General features: G+C 33.9%; 1 pseudogene; it reads left to right on the top strand.

Moving 5' to 3' along the window:
• The window catches only part of LOC137621771 (carbohydrate sulfotransferase 11-like), a 24,251-nt pseudogene extending 24,066 nt beyond the window's left edge, over positions 1 to 185 (top strand).
• The last annotated feature ends 12,974 nt before the right edge of the window (positions 186 to 13,159 follow it).

Below are 13,159 nucleotides of genomic sequence, written 5' to 3' on the forward strand. Positions count from 1 at the left end.
GAAACACAATTCAACAATCTCTTGCCTTTTAATATACCGAAATAGACAATAATACGGCCCATGTCATCACTGATGTAAGTATGTGAAAGAAGAAAATATGAAAATACAAGAAAGGTGTTTTTAAGTATTTGTGTGTCAGGGGTCGAGTAAGTAATGATAAAAAACCACGAATACACAGACAGATTTTTTTTAATGTTATTTATCAAGGTAAATATACCGTAATGAAAAATAATGTCTTTCAATTAACCTGAAATTGCGAAGAAATGCTAACTTATAAAATGGCTATAACCTAACCCCCTAATACAAAATTAAATCCAAAATTAAGCTCCCACCTTCATATGTCTTTGCTGTTTTTGTTGGTTTTCAGAAAACACTTTGTTGCTTTATATTATGACGGAAACGTCAGTGACGTACATTGGTCTGGTGTTACTCGGTCCGAAGACCTGGGGTCTCCTCCCCGAATCCAAAGGACAATATTATAGTAGTACTCGGGTTGTGGTGGCCTATTTGAAACGTCCCTTCTTGACGATCTGCTGGACTGGAGTTCGAGTCACGCTGAAGCTCAATAGTTTCTGTAGTGTCTGCAACCTCACCATCGTTGTGAGCTAAGGATTGGGATTTTAGGGGAGCCTATAGATCTACCTGTTGAGCCATTAGCAGCCATTACCCAGTCCTCCCTGGGCCTAGCTTGGGTGGAGATCAAGGGTACCTTGGTGCTGATCATATGTATATATGGTCAGTCTCTATGGCATTGTTCTCCTAGCTAGAAAACATTGCCACGGTCCCGTACCTCTACCATTTATGAGCGGCCCTTAAACCTAAGTGTTTTGTCACATAATTGCTACTCCTTTACCCAATTAGGATGATAAGTTAGTTGTAACATAGCTCATGAAACAGAAAATAAACTACATCTGAAAATCAGGCGCACTTTGAAAATGTTTATATAGTCTAAACTAAAGGTTTAGTAGAATGATCTTTTGTGTTTGGTAACAAAGAATATATAGTAAGGTAAGGCAATTTTGGACAGAGGCAATTTTGGACAAGTAAGGCAAATATTGGACAGATACAATATCTCTAAAACTATTTATGATTTTCGAAAACTATAATGCTATTAGAAATTGCCCAACCTTCTACTTTATAAATATTAGTATGTCTGGTTTTTAAAAAGTATTAAGTACCCCTACATAAATTGTTGAATGTGGGTGTCCAATAATTGCCTCACCTTCATTTTAGGGTTTCTCAGAAATAATACATGAAATTATTTTTTCTAAAAACAAATTAGTGGATGATGCTAAAGGAAGGTTTAAAATAAAAAATGAATGAAAAAATAGGAAATATCTAGTGTCCAATTTTGCCCCCCTTGAAAAATGGTAAGGCAATTTTGGACACTTAATTTAAAAAAACATCATTTCATAATGTTAAGTTATTAAGTAATAGATTTTGTAAACTATCTATCTATCTATCTATATATATGTATATATATACATATATATATATTTATATATATATATATATATATATATATATATATATATATACATTCTTAATAATTTCAACTAGAAATATAGATAAATGATAGTTCTTTGAAAATATTTTCTATCATTTATTTCAATAGAAAATCATACTGATTTATAAGAAAATAAAAAAGAAAAAGTTTTCTTTTCATAGAAAATGATAATCAAACCTATTACTAATGAGAAAATAGGGACAAGTACAAAACTGGAAATAAAGGTGAACAATTCAATATATACTATAGCCATATACGTGACAATTTCAATGCTTGAATATATGACGGGTCTATTTAATTCAACCGAATGCTAAAAAAACAGCTTCAGTTCTTTTAGATATGATACTAAACATTCTCTTTGAGGCATGGGTTCCATAAATAAAAGACCATTAATTCCATCTGTAATTTTAAAAAGTTATGTATCCGTTTGGTGCTCTGGATACTCCTCTACTTCTAATGCCCGGCAGTTGATCTTACTGGAATTAGTATGGACCGGCAGGGGTCACTTGCCTTTTTAGATAGGCGCTGCGCATCACTAAGAAACTGGCCATTCTTTGATGAATTTAGCCTATGAATCCTCTATGGATTTAATCAGTCTATGAAAAGCGAAAATGAAAGAACTGCCCCCAGTCCCGGCCATAGAGGGTTGCTAAGAAACTCCCGGTTTGTAAATACTAAAGAAAAATTGAAAATTGGTAATTGAAATGTTAGAACCATGAATCAAACTGGGAAGTTACAGCTAGTAGAGAATGAATTTATGAAATATAGTTTGGATATCTTGGCCCTAAGGAACAGATGGAGTTAGAAGAGAAGGGGTAGGAATAATGATGATGACACCAAGAGCAGAAAAGGGATTAACCAAATGGAGAGCTGTAGGTAGCAGATTGTTACTTACAAAAATTATTATTATTATTATTATTATTATTATTATTATTATTATTATTATTATTATTATTATTATTATTATTATTATTATTATTATTATTACTATTATTATTATTATTATTATTAAGAATTATTAGGGCCTATTGAAACCAGAGAAAAAGAGAATTTTTCGCGAGTCCTAAACGGCTTCGGAAGAAAATCTTCATCGATCTCCAAATGGCTTCAGAAGAAATAGCCGTAGACTTAGCATAGAGTTCTAAATGACTCAAGAACGGAATCTTCCCGGAGCAGTAGATCAAACCGCGATTTATTATTATTGTTATTATTATTATTATTATTATTATTATTATTATTATTATTATTATTAATATGAGTTATTAGGGCCTATTGAAACCAGAGAAAAAGAGAATTTTTCGCAAGTTCTAAATGGCTTCGGAAGAAAATCGTGGTTCGCCAAATGGATTCAGAAGAAATTACCATAGACTTAGCATAGAGTTCTGAATGTGTCCAGAACGGAATCTTCACGGAGCTGTAAATCAAATCACGTAATTTATTATTATTATTATTATTATTATTATTATTATTATTATTATTATTATTATTATTATTATTATTAGGGCCTATTGAAACCAGAGACAAAAAGAGAATTTTTCGCTAGTCCTAAACGGCTTCGGGAGAAAATCTTTGTGCATCTCCAAAAGGATTCAGAAGAAATCTCCATAGACTTAGCATGGAATTCTGAATGATTCCAGAAATCTCTGAACGATTTCGAAGAAAATCTTCCTGAATCTCCTCTCCAAATGACTTCAGAAAAAATAGCCGTAGACTTAGCATAGAGTTCTGAATGACTCCAGAACGGAATCTTCCCGGAACAGTTCTGAACGGCTCCGCCCCGGATTCCAAAAGACTTCTGAAGACCTGATCTCTCTCTCTCTCTTTTTTTTTTTTTAAACATACCTTGCAACACCTCACGATCTGTATGTACTGTAGCTATGGAAGTTTACGCAGTGAACAGTGGGAGGAGGATTTCACTTGACTCACAGAGCTCGAGTTCCGGCGGAACAGGTAACTGTGAGAATTTTGTTACAGCTACAGGATGAACTGGAGGCTATTCGGAACACCATCTACAGATAGTCTGGATAGGTTCTGCCGAAGTTGGCGAGCTTTGAAGATCATAATGTAAGCGCCTTGAAGGATGATTTGCTTGCGGCTTAGCGATGATGTGCTATAATTGGATTGCATTGGTGCAAAGCGGTGAGCGACGTGTGTTTCTTCAAAATTCAGCATTGAAGATAGAACATACCAGGACGGCATTGGTAAATGTATTGTGTTGCTCATCGTTGACTTTAGTATGATGGCGTAAAGTGTATGCCGAGAAATCAATGACATCCATGTCTTTACCCATCGCCCTTATAGGTAAAGACATGAAAGCCATCGATTTCTCCGAGGAATCTGACGAACCGAGGACAAACAGCACTGAAATTTCTCTTGAAATCTCGAAGGAGACTGGCGAACTAAGCAAAGAAGATCTTGAAAAACTATAAATGACAGAAGAGAATAGAGAAGGAAAGCCTTTATATGAAAAAGTGTAAAAAATAGCCTTTAATTATAGAGGTAAGTAACCTAAAAACTGAGGTCAAATAGCCTGTACTATTAGTGGTTAGTCGCCTTGGAACAGAGGTCTCAAAGAGCCTCTAGTGATAAAAATAAAGCACCCAAAAATAAAGGTCAAAGAAACTCTAATGCTAGAATATAGCACCTCAAAATAGAGATCAAAGAGCCTCTAATGCTAAAAGTAAGGAGCCTCAAAACAGAGCTCAAGGAGCCTCTAATGTTTAAAGTAAGGAGCCTCAAAATAGAGGTCAAAGAGCCTCTAATGCTAAAAGTAAGAAGCCTCAAAATAGAAGTCAAACAGCCTCTAATGCAAAAAGTAAGGAGCCCCAAAATAGAGGTCAAAGACCCTCTAATGCTAAAAGTTAGGAGCCTCAAAATAGAGGTCAAAGACCCTCTAATGCTAAAAGTAAGGAGCCTCAAAAAAGAGGTCAAAGACCCTTTAATGCTAAAAGTAATGAGCCTCAAAATAGAGGTCAAAGACCCTCTAATGCTAAAAGTAAGGAGCCTTAAAATAGAGGTCAAAGACCCTCTAATGCTAGACGTAAGGAGTCTAAAAATAGAGGTCAAAGAGACTCTAATGCTAAAAGTGAGCAGTTTCAAAATAGAGGGCAAAGAGCCTCTAATGCTATAAGTAAAGAGCCTCAAAATAGAGGTCAAAGACCCTCTAATGTTAAAAGAAAGGAGCCTCAAAATAGAGGTCAAAGAGACTCTAATGCTAAAAGTTAGGAGCCTCAAAATAGAGGTCAAAGACCCTTTAATGCTAAAAGTAAGGAGCCTCAAAATAGAGGTCAAAGAGACTCTAATGCTAAAAGTGAGCAGTCTCAAAATGGAGGTCAAAGAGCCTCTAATGCTAAACGTAAGGAGCCTTAAAATGGAGGTAAGAAACCCTCTAATGCTCAAAGTAAGGAACCTCAAGATAGAGGTCAAAGAGCCTCTAATGCTAAAAGTAAGGAGCCTAAAAATGGAGGTCAAAGACCCTGTAATGCTAAAAGTAAGGAGCCTCAAAATAGAGGTCAAAGAGCCCCTAATGCTAGAGGTAAAGCACTTCAAATTAGAGATCAAAGAACATATAATGCTAAGATTATAGTACCTCAAAATAGAGGTCATAGAGCCCTTAATACTAAAGGTATGGCACCTCAAAATAGAGCTTAAATATCCTCTAATGTTGGAAGCATGGCACCTCAAAATAAAAGGTCAAAGAGCCTCTAATGCTAGAGGTAGGTTACCTCAAAATAGAGGCCAAATAGTCTGGCCTATTCTTTGTATATTCACCCTACGCATTGGTTTCCTGCGCGCCAGCGCTCTTCTGCGCCTTCACCAAAAACTGTGCTTCAGCAGAAACTGAGCACCAGCAGCAACCTGTGCGCCAACGCTCCAGTACTCTCCTTCGCACGCGCGTGCGAGGCAAAATGAATGAAAACTTTTTGACAGGTTAAAATTACCCCGTTCCCCTCCCCGCAAACGCATGACAGCATGCCTGCCGGGCAAAAAGGGAAGAGGCTTCACTGAGGGGTTCAAGATCCCGAAGATTCCATCTTCCAAGGTGAATCAAATGATTCCCCTGAAGAAAGGAAAGATGAATACTGTGAAGAACTGCAGAGTATAATAAGTGAGAACCTAGAGAGATATGAAAATTGTGATTAAAGACTTCAATGCTAAAGTTGGAAGGAATAATCAAGGGATAGAAAATGTGATGGGTGTTGAGGTTCTTGGCGAAGTTGCAAATGAAAATGGGGCACATTTTATAAGTTATTGTTCAACAAACAATCTTGTTACTGGAGGTACTCTTTTCCAGCACAAGGAGATCCATAAATATACAAGGACTTCACCATGTGGCAATTACAAATATCAAATAGATCACATAGCTATTGATAAAGAGAGAAGGAGGACTCTGGGAAATGTAACAAACTATAGATGTGCAGTTATTGGTAGTGATCACCAGCTCCCCATTGCCACACAAATATTAAAACTGAAAGAACCCAACAGAAATGTAAATAAAATACCCAAGTTTGATACAACTAAGCTTCTAGAGGATGAGCACAGAAATCTTTGTAACTGAATGTAGGAATCGATGTACAGTCTTAAGAGACTGTAAGAGACGAAGTTTTTGGACATGCCGTTACAAGGAGAAAACCATGGATATCAAATGATACTTGGGATACTATAAAAAGAAGACAAAGACAGAAATTGATTTCTTGAAGTTTTCGAAGAAGTAATGAAAATTACAAGGCAGAGCATGCCGAGTATTTCAGTATTGATAGTGAGGTCAAAAGAAATATCAGGACTGATTGGAGAGAATATTTAGACAGGAAAGCAGATGAGGCTGACAAAGCTATGAATTCAGGGAGTGGCTTTGTTGTAGGAATTGCTCTTGGAATTATTAATGAAATCTCTACGGGAAAAAAGAAGCATATACCCATCAAAAAGAAAGATGGATCTGTTATAACAAAAGAACATGAAGAAAGGTAACGTTGGATTGAACACTTTAGTGAGGTCATGAATAGGAAATACGAAGGGAATAATTTGGTTGATAAACCTGAAACTGATGAAGACCTTGATGTGCCCATGAATGAATTAGGTGTGTGTGAAGTCGAAGCTATTCTTAAAAAAAATCTCATAAGATAGAAAGCTCCTGGATACGAAGGAATAAAGCTGAGATGATATTGCCTGAAAATGAAGTGACTCCCAGATTACCTACAAGATTATTTTGTAGAATGTGGCGTGAAGAGGCAAAGCCTTATGTATGAGAGCTAGGAGTGCTGGTGAAAATGACAAAAAAAAATCTGTGTTTTTCCTTTTATTTTTCTTCATTTCTTCTTTTTTCCTTAAATCTTCGATTGTATCCCTTTCTTTTGTAGGTAAAAGTATCTCTTTAATGGCTCGTTCATAGTATGAGGTAACAATGATAAGAATAAAACAGATAGGTACAACTTAGGACAAATATTGTTTATGGGATCAGCTTTGCCCCTCCTTGATGTATCTATCATGCTGTTCACTCTAATGTTGCTCCATTTAACACCATATCAAAAAGGCAACATGAACAGGAACAGTAAAAATATATTCTATTTCAATTCCTAAAATTTTCATTTGGATATGTGAATTATTATAGGAACAATGTATATAGTAGAGTTTTTTTTTTTTTTTTTTTTTTTTTTTTTTTTTTTTTTTTTTTTTTTAGCATTTGGGTTGACACCCGTCTCGAGGATGTTACCAGGTTTTGGTCAATCTTTTTGAAGGTTTCACCCCCTGAGTGTCAACAGCTTTAAGAGTGTGGGGTATAAAATAACTTTTTGAAAATCATATCAACCATCGAGCTAGAAAGAAACTTTTTTTCTTTTTTAATGTAACTCTCAGGGTGTCACTCACTTTTAGGGAGTCACCTTAGGCAGACACCCCTTTTACTGCACCCCTTATGTCTTATTTTGAATTTCTATGATTACATATATGCATATTTATACATAAAAGTATATTTGCGTGCTCGAATACAAAGTTTGATTTACATATTCATATAGTAAGGCAAAATTGGACAGTTTTCAAAACCATGGTCAGGCAAAATTGGACAGATAAACTTCTCACTTTTTCTTGGCGAGGCAAGATTGGACAATCTTGGATTACGGACACAAAAATTTATGTAAGTCTATAATTTTTTTCAAGCATATTTATATTGATAGGGACCACAAAATGTCATAGTTTGCCCAACTGAGCGTTGGCGCTTAACGGAGATACAGACGTGTCCAAAATTGCCTCACTGTCCAAAATTGCCTCGCCTCTGAGATATTTTTTTTATTACTGTAATACGAGAATTTCTAATTCTTTGATGATTATGAAACAAGCCATTTTTATAGATGAGACTTCCCTCTCTTGAAAACATGTTTGGTATTTGATCATAAATTATTAATATAGATTTTGTACAAAGGTTACTAAACAGGTGTCCAAAATTGCCTCCCCCTACTATAATACTGCTATAAATAGAACTTCCTCGCCGAGAAAGTTCAGTTACCCCACAACCTAATAATGCAAAATGATTAATGGTGATAGAATAATACATAATGACATCATATACAGTGGTACTTTTAAGAATTTGAACAATACGCTCCTGTTATCTTATTTGTTGAAAAGTTATGTACAAATATATTTCTGCACAGCGTAGCAATCCATATACTGTACAGTAAATATTTATATGTTGGTTCTAATTTTAAGCACTAGTGTAATTTGATATGTATATATATTAAGAACGCAAATTAGAAGAATTGTAAGGGAAATCTTATAAGTAGTCTGGATTTCATACATTTTCGAGGGCTGGCGGTATAATTGGATGGATCTGGGCATGTAAAACTGATGTTCACATGTCTTTAATATAATTTAGTTGATGTTCTTTAGCACCGTTCGGTAAATAAGTTTTCGGTCTTCGCCGGGTCTAGTGGTAAAAGGCATTTAATTTTTCCCATTGGGTATTGCAATAGACAAACTCTAGGCAAATCCTTTTAATCTACTGTTGGAGAGCAAAGATTTATCTTTCTATCTTAAAGAGACTTCTATGTTTATTAGAAAAAAAATGGATAAAGTTAAGTCGTGAAAGTTTACTGTCATATTTAGTTATCTTATATTTTTAGTTCCTGATTGCTCGGGTCTCATCCACAAGACTCCGATTGTGAACACACTACTGGAATTGCAGTAGCAACGGGGTGCAATCTGCAAAAAAAAAAAAAAAAAAAAAAAAAAAATAAATAAATAAATAAATAAAAAAGTTTACCATCATTACTTTCCTTCTACACCCAGCATAGACGACTAACGTTTATTTCTACTTTCCATAGCTTGTCTGTTTCGAACAACTTCTTTTGTTGGGTTTTCCATATCCTTAGTCCTATGTTACCAATTTTACTTTTAAATCTAAAAAGCCTAGATCTCTGATAGATTAGCAATTGATTTGCCAGAAAGACAAAGGGCAAAAGTAATTTTAACAACATTGCGTATTGGTCGTGCGAAATTGAACAATGAAATTGATTGTGGCCAGTGGCAATGCGTATATGATACTATTTTATAACTGTATGGCATTTTTTTTTTATCATACAGTCTTTAGAAGCCAAACATATTTATGTTTTGGTTAGAAAAGTCTATATGACATTTCATCCGATTCTGAGTTTCCTGTTTTTTTAAGATTTTAACGTTTCTATTTATCCAAGAGTTGTATCTCTTAATTTATTACTTTACCTCGCATATTTACTATATGATTTTTATTAGATTTAATATAGTATTTTCCCTCCCGAATGTAATAATAATAGTAATGATATTGATAACAATAATCCTATCTTTCTCCAGCTAAATAAATATTCTGGTGTATTATCTGCCTATTGCACAACTCACATAGCATATCTTTTTCACTCCTGTTTCTATAATTTTTCCACCTAGCATGCTCAACCGTAGGTTCAACCTTGTCTTCCTTACCATGACAGTTTCCTATGCGATTATTATTATTATTATTATTATTATTATTATTATTATTATTATTATTATTATTATTATTATTATTTGATACTGCCATTTCCGTTTACAAATCTCAACTTCGTCATTTCAACTTTCTATTTTTTTTAGAATTCTATTGGTCAATTTATCTTTTATTTAATTTTTATCTTTTTTTTTTTAGTTATTCCATAGCCTCTGTACCATGGCCTTCAACTGTCTTGGATTCGAGTTCTCTTGCTTGAGTGTGCACTCGGGCACGCTGTTCTGTCTTATCTATCTTCCTCTGGTTTTTTTTTTTCATTCTTTTAAAGTTTTTATAGTTTATGTATGATAGATCTAATTTAATGTTGTTACACCTCTTAGAATATTTTATTTTGATTGTTTTTCTCTTTTCTTGTTTTTTTGTTTATTTCCTAGTGTCCTTTCCTTACTGGGCTATTTTCCCTGTTGGAGCCCTTGGGCTTATGACATCCATCTTTTCCAACTAGGGTTATAACTTAGCTTGTAATAATACTAATAATAATAATAGCAACAACAACAACAACAACAACAACAATAATAATAATAATAATAATAATAATAATAATAATAATAATAATAATAATAATAATATAATTTTACTTATCTCCCCAGTTTTAATATCATACATTTTTGCTTTTTCTAAAAGACTTTTTCTTCCATACCCCTTATATTGTTCCCTTATTTGATCTTCAACTATCTATCTAGCCAATCGTTTATTATCTGATGTTACATGTGTCTTTTTATACTCAATTCTATTCTCTGATCATCTGCCTATCTCGGTTAATAATCCCTATTATGATACAGTTGCAAAGTGTTCAAACACCCCTTTAATAGTATTGCAATGAAGTCCCTGTAATTCTCATTATTTTAAAACACCCACGTTTCTAGATTTGCAAACTAAGATGATACTACTACTGTTTCATATATCTTCATTACTCCAACTTTGTTAACGTCTCCATACATCATAGTTTATTACACCGTATACTTATTCTAGTTTTATTCCTTTTTGCCAATGTCAAGTCTACGGTCTGCTTTTTTTTTTTTTTTAAGTAGGGTGCCATTCCCCTAAGTATTAATATTCTTTTACGCTTTCAATAATTCCATTTTAACCAACTAATTTAATTTGGCTAACTTCTTTTTTCTTTTCGATATCTTATCACTTATATAAGGGATAACTTATACAACTGACTTCTGAGGATTGGTGATAAAAGTAAGTATCTTGTTCTTCCAAAACTGCGAAAGTTACTTAGATCTTTCTCTAGGCCTACTTTGTTTACCATTAGCCTACGGGATAACATTATGTCATCCTCATACATCAGAAACATTCTAATATTTCTGATAAAGATTTTTTTTTTTATTCATATTATATCAACTTCGTCTATTACAGTAGAGCATAGTTTTTGGACAAATATGTAGGCCTACTCTGTCCTACCTAACATTAACTTTCGTTAGATTTAGGAAGGGTTGGTTAAATATTCATATGACCTTGGCTATTCATGCTGCCGTCTTATACTAGTTAATGCTCGTTATGTCCTTCGGTAAATAATTTATTGTATTTAACTGGATATGCGTGATGGGAATTTTGGTTTTCCCTATTGGTTATTTCAAGACTAGAGAGCTTTAACAAATAGGCTACCATGCAATATCAAAAAATCCTCTTCCATATATAGAAATAAATTCATATATAATTAAAGGACTTTTATGTTTATGGCGAGTATTATGATTGTATCCCTCAAAGAAAAAAAAATGAGTCGACCAAATCTTAGTCATACTGATTTATTTCCACGGTTCCTAGTTCCAAATCATTCGTTCCACAACCCTGGAGATACGCAGGCACTCAATTGTCGTTTCGGTGTAAAGGGGTATAGTATGTAATAAGCCTGTCATCATTAGTTACCCCCTACAGAGGTACCGTTGCTTCTTTTGTATTTATCTCTAAATTCTAATATCTGCGTTACAAATCGAACAACTTTTGTTATCACTGGTTCCAGGTTCTCCGTTGACCTCTACACAATGTGATGATTGTGGGCATACTACTAGAAGAAGCGCAGTAGATGCAAAGCACTGCAATCTACAGAAAATTCATCGTCATTAGTTACCTCCTACGCAGACAGCACAGCTTGCTTACTTTTACTTGTAACTTCCAATGCCTATCTAATATATCAGGCATAATCTTTAGTTGGTGTTTCTAAATTCTATGCCATTACGTTTAAATTTTCTTAACTCATTACAGTTAAACATATTTTCAGTTGTGTTATCTGCCTTACTACACAAAACCTATCCTTTTCTTTCCTGTTTCTATAGTTTTCTTTTAATTCTATCATATTCAACCTTGTTTACATAACCATTAGCCTACTGTTTCTTTAGTGTTAAGTTTTGTTATGTAATCTCTTCTGCCATTACCATTTACAAACATCGGTTCGGTCATTTCAAATTTCCTTTCTTCCAATTTCCTTTAAATTTTATTTGCCCCCTTACTTTTAATTCCTTTCTCGATTTCTTTCATTTTATGCTTTCTTACTTCTTCAATTTCGATAGCATATTATTTTGTCTATTCCTCTAATACATTTTCCCCAGCATTCCCCCATGTTGTTCCCTTATTTGGTGTTCCACTATCTCCTTAATTAATCGATTATCATCGGATATTATGAAAACAGTATCACCTTTTTTATTTATATTTTGTTCTATTTTCAACTGGCCATATTCCTGTATCTGCTATTAACCTCCAATAAAGCGTGGTTGTAACCTGTTCAAACATTCCTTTCATGTTTTTTTTTATATATACCCTCTAGTTCTTTCATTTCTTTTTCTTTTATCCCACCACATGTCTCAATATTTGCAAATATTGTAGGTACCACTACTTTCTCATAGATCTTTATTCTCACAAGCAATGTCAAATCTCCTACCCTGTTACTGTGTCCATACTCCTTAACTTCTTGCACCATGTATTATATTTTTGCTTCCCTTTTACTTATGCCAAGACTATGGTTTTCCTTTTCCGAGTACCATTCACCTAAGTATTTATATTCTTTAACTGTATCTATCCCTCCATTTCTAACCACTCCATTCACCTTTTCAACATCTCCTGTTTTGTCTTTTTACTAACACCACTGACTTCTGTAGATTGGTGCTAAAAGTAAATTTCTTTAGTTCTTCCAAAGTGCGGCAGTTTCTTATACCTCTTTTTACTTTGTATTTACTGTTGCTCGGAAATATTATATCATCTGCATAAATCAGGACTAACACTCTAATGTTTTTAATCAGGGTTATCGTCTTCTCACTTATAGTATTAAGTGTTGTCCGTGACAATTGAACATAATTTTGATTAAACAATGTTCCCTGTCTTACATTACCTTCTATGTCTATTTCTTCTGTATATCCAAAGAAACTCTCAATAATTGCTCTAGCTTTCTATTCAAGTTTATATATCATCTTAGCATCATCTTTACCTACCATCTTACTCTATTCTTTAAAACGGTCTTTCAAGCAAAGTTTATCAAAACACTTTACTGCATTCCCAAATCATATGAATGTTGAGGTTCTTAAGTAATTATTATAATCTATAACAGCATTAAGTGTGATAAGGTGAGCTGTCGTTGATCTACCCTCTATCCCACCACAATGGAATCTGCTGATCTTGTCATTAATTTCATCCTTAATTTTCATTAA

The sequence above is a fragment of the Palaemon carinicauda genome, chromosome 28 (genome assembly GCF_036898095.1).
Source record: "Palaemon carinicauda isolate YSFRI2023 chromosome 28, ASM3689809v2, whole genome shotgun sequence".
Lineage (NCBI taxonomy): Eukaryota > Metazoa > Arthropoda > Malacostraca > Decapoda > Palaemonidae > Palaemon > Palaemon carinicauda.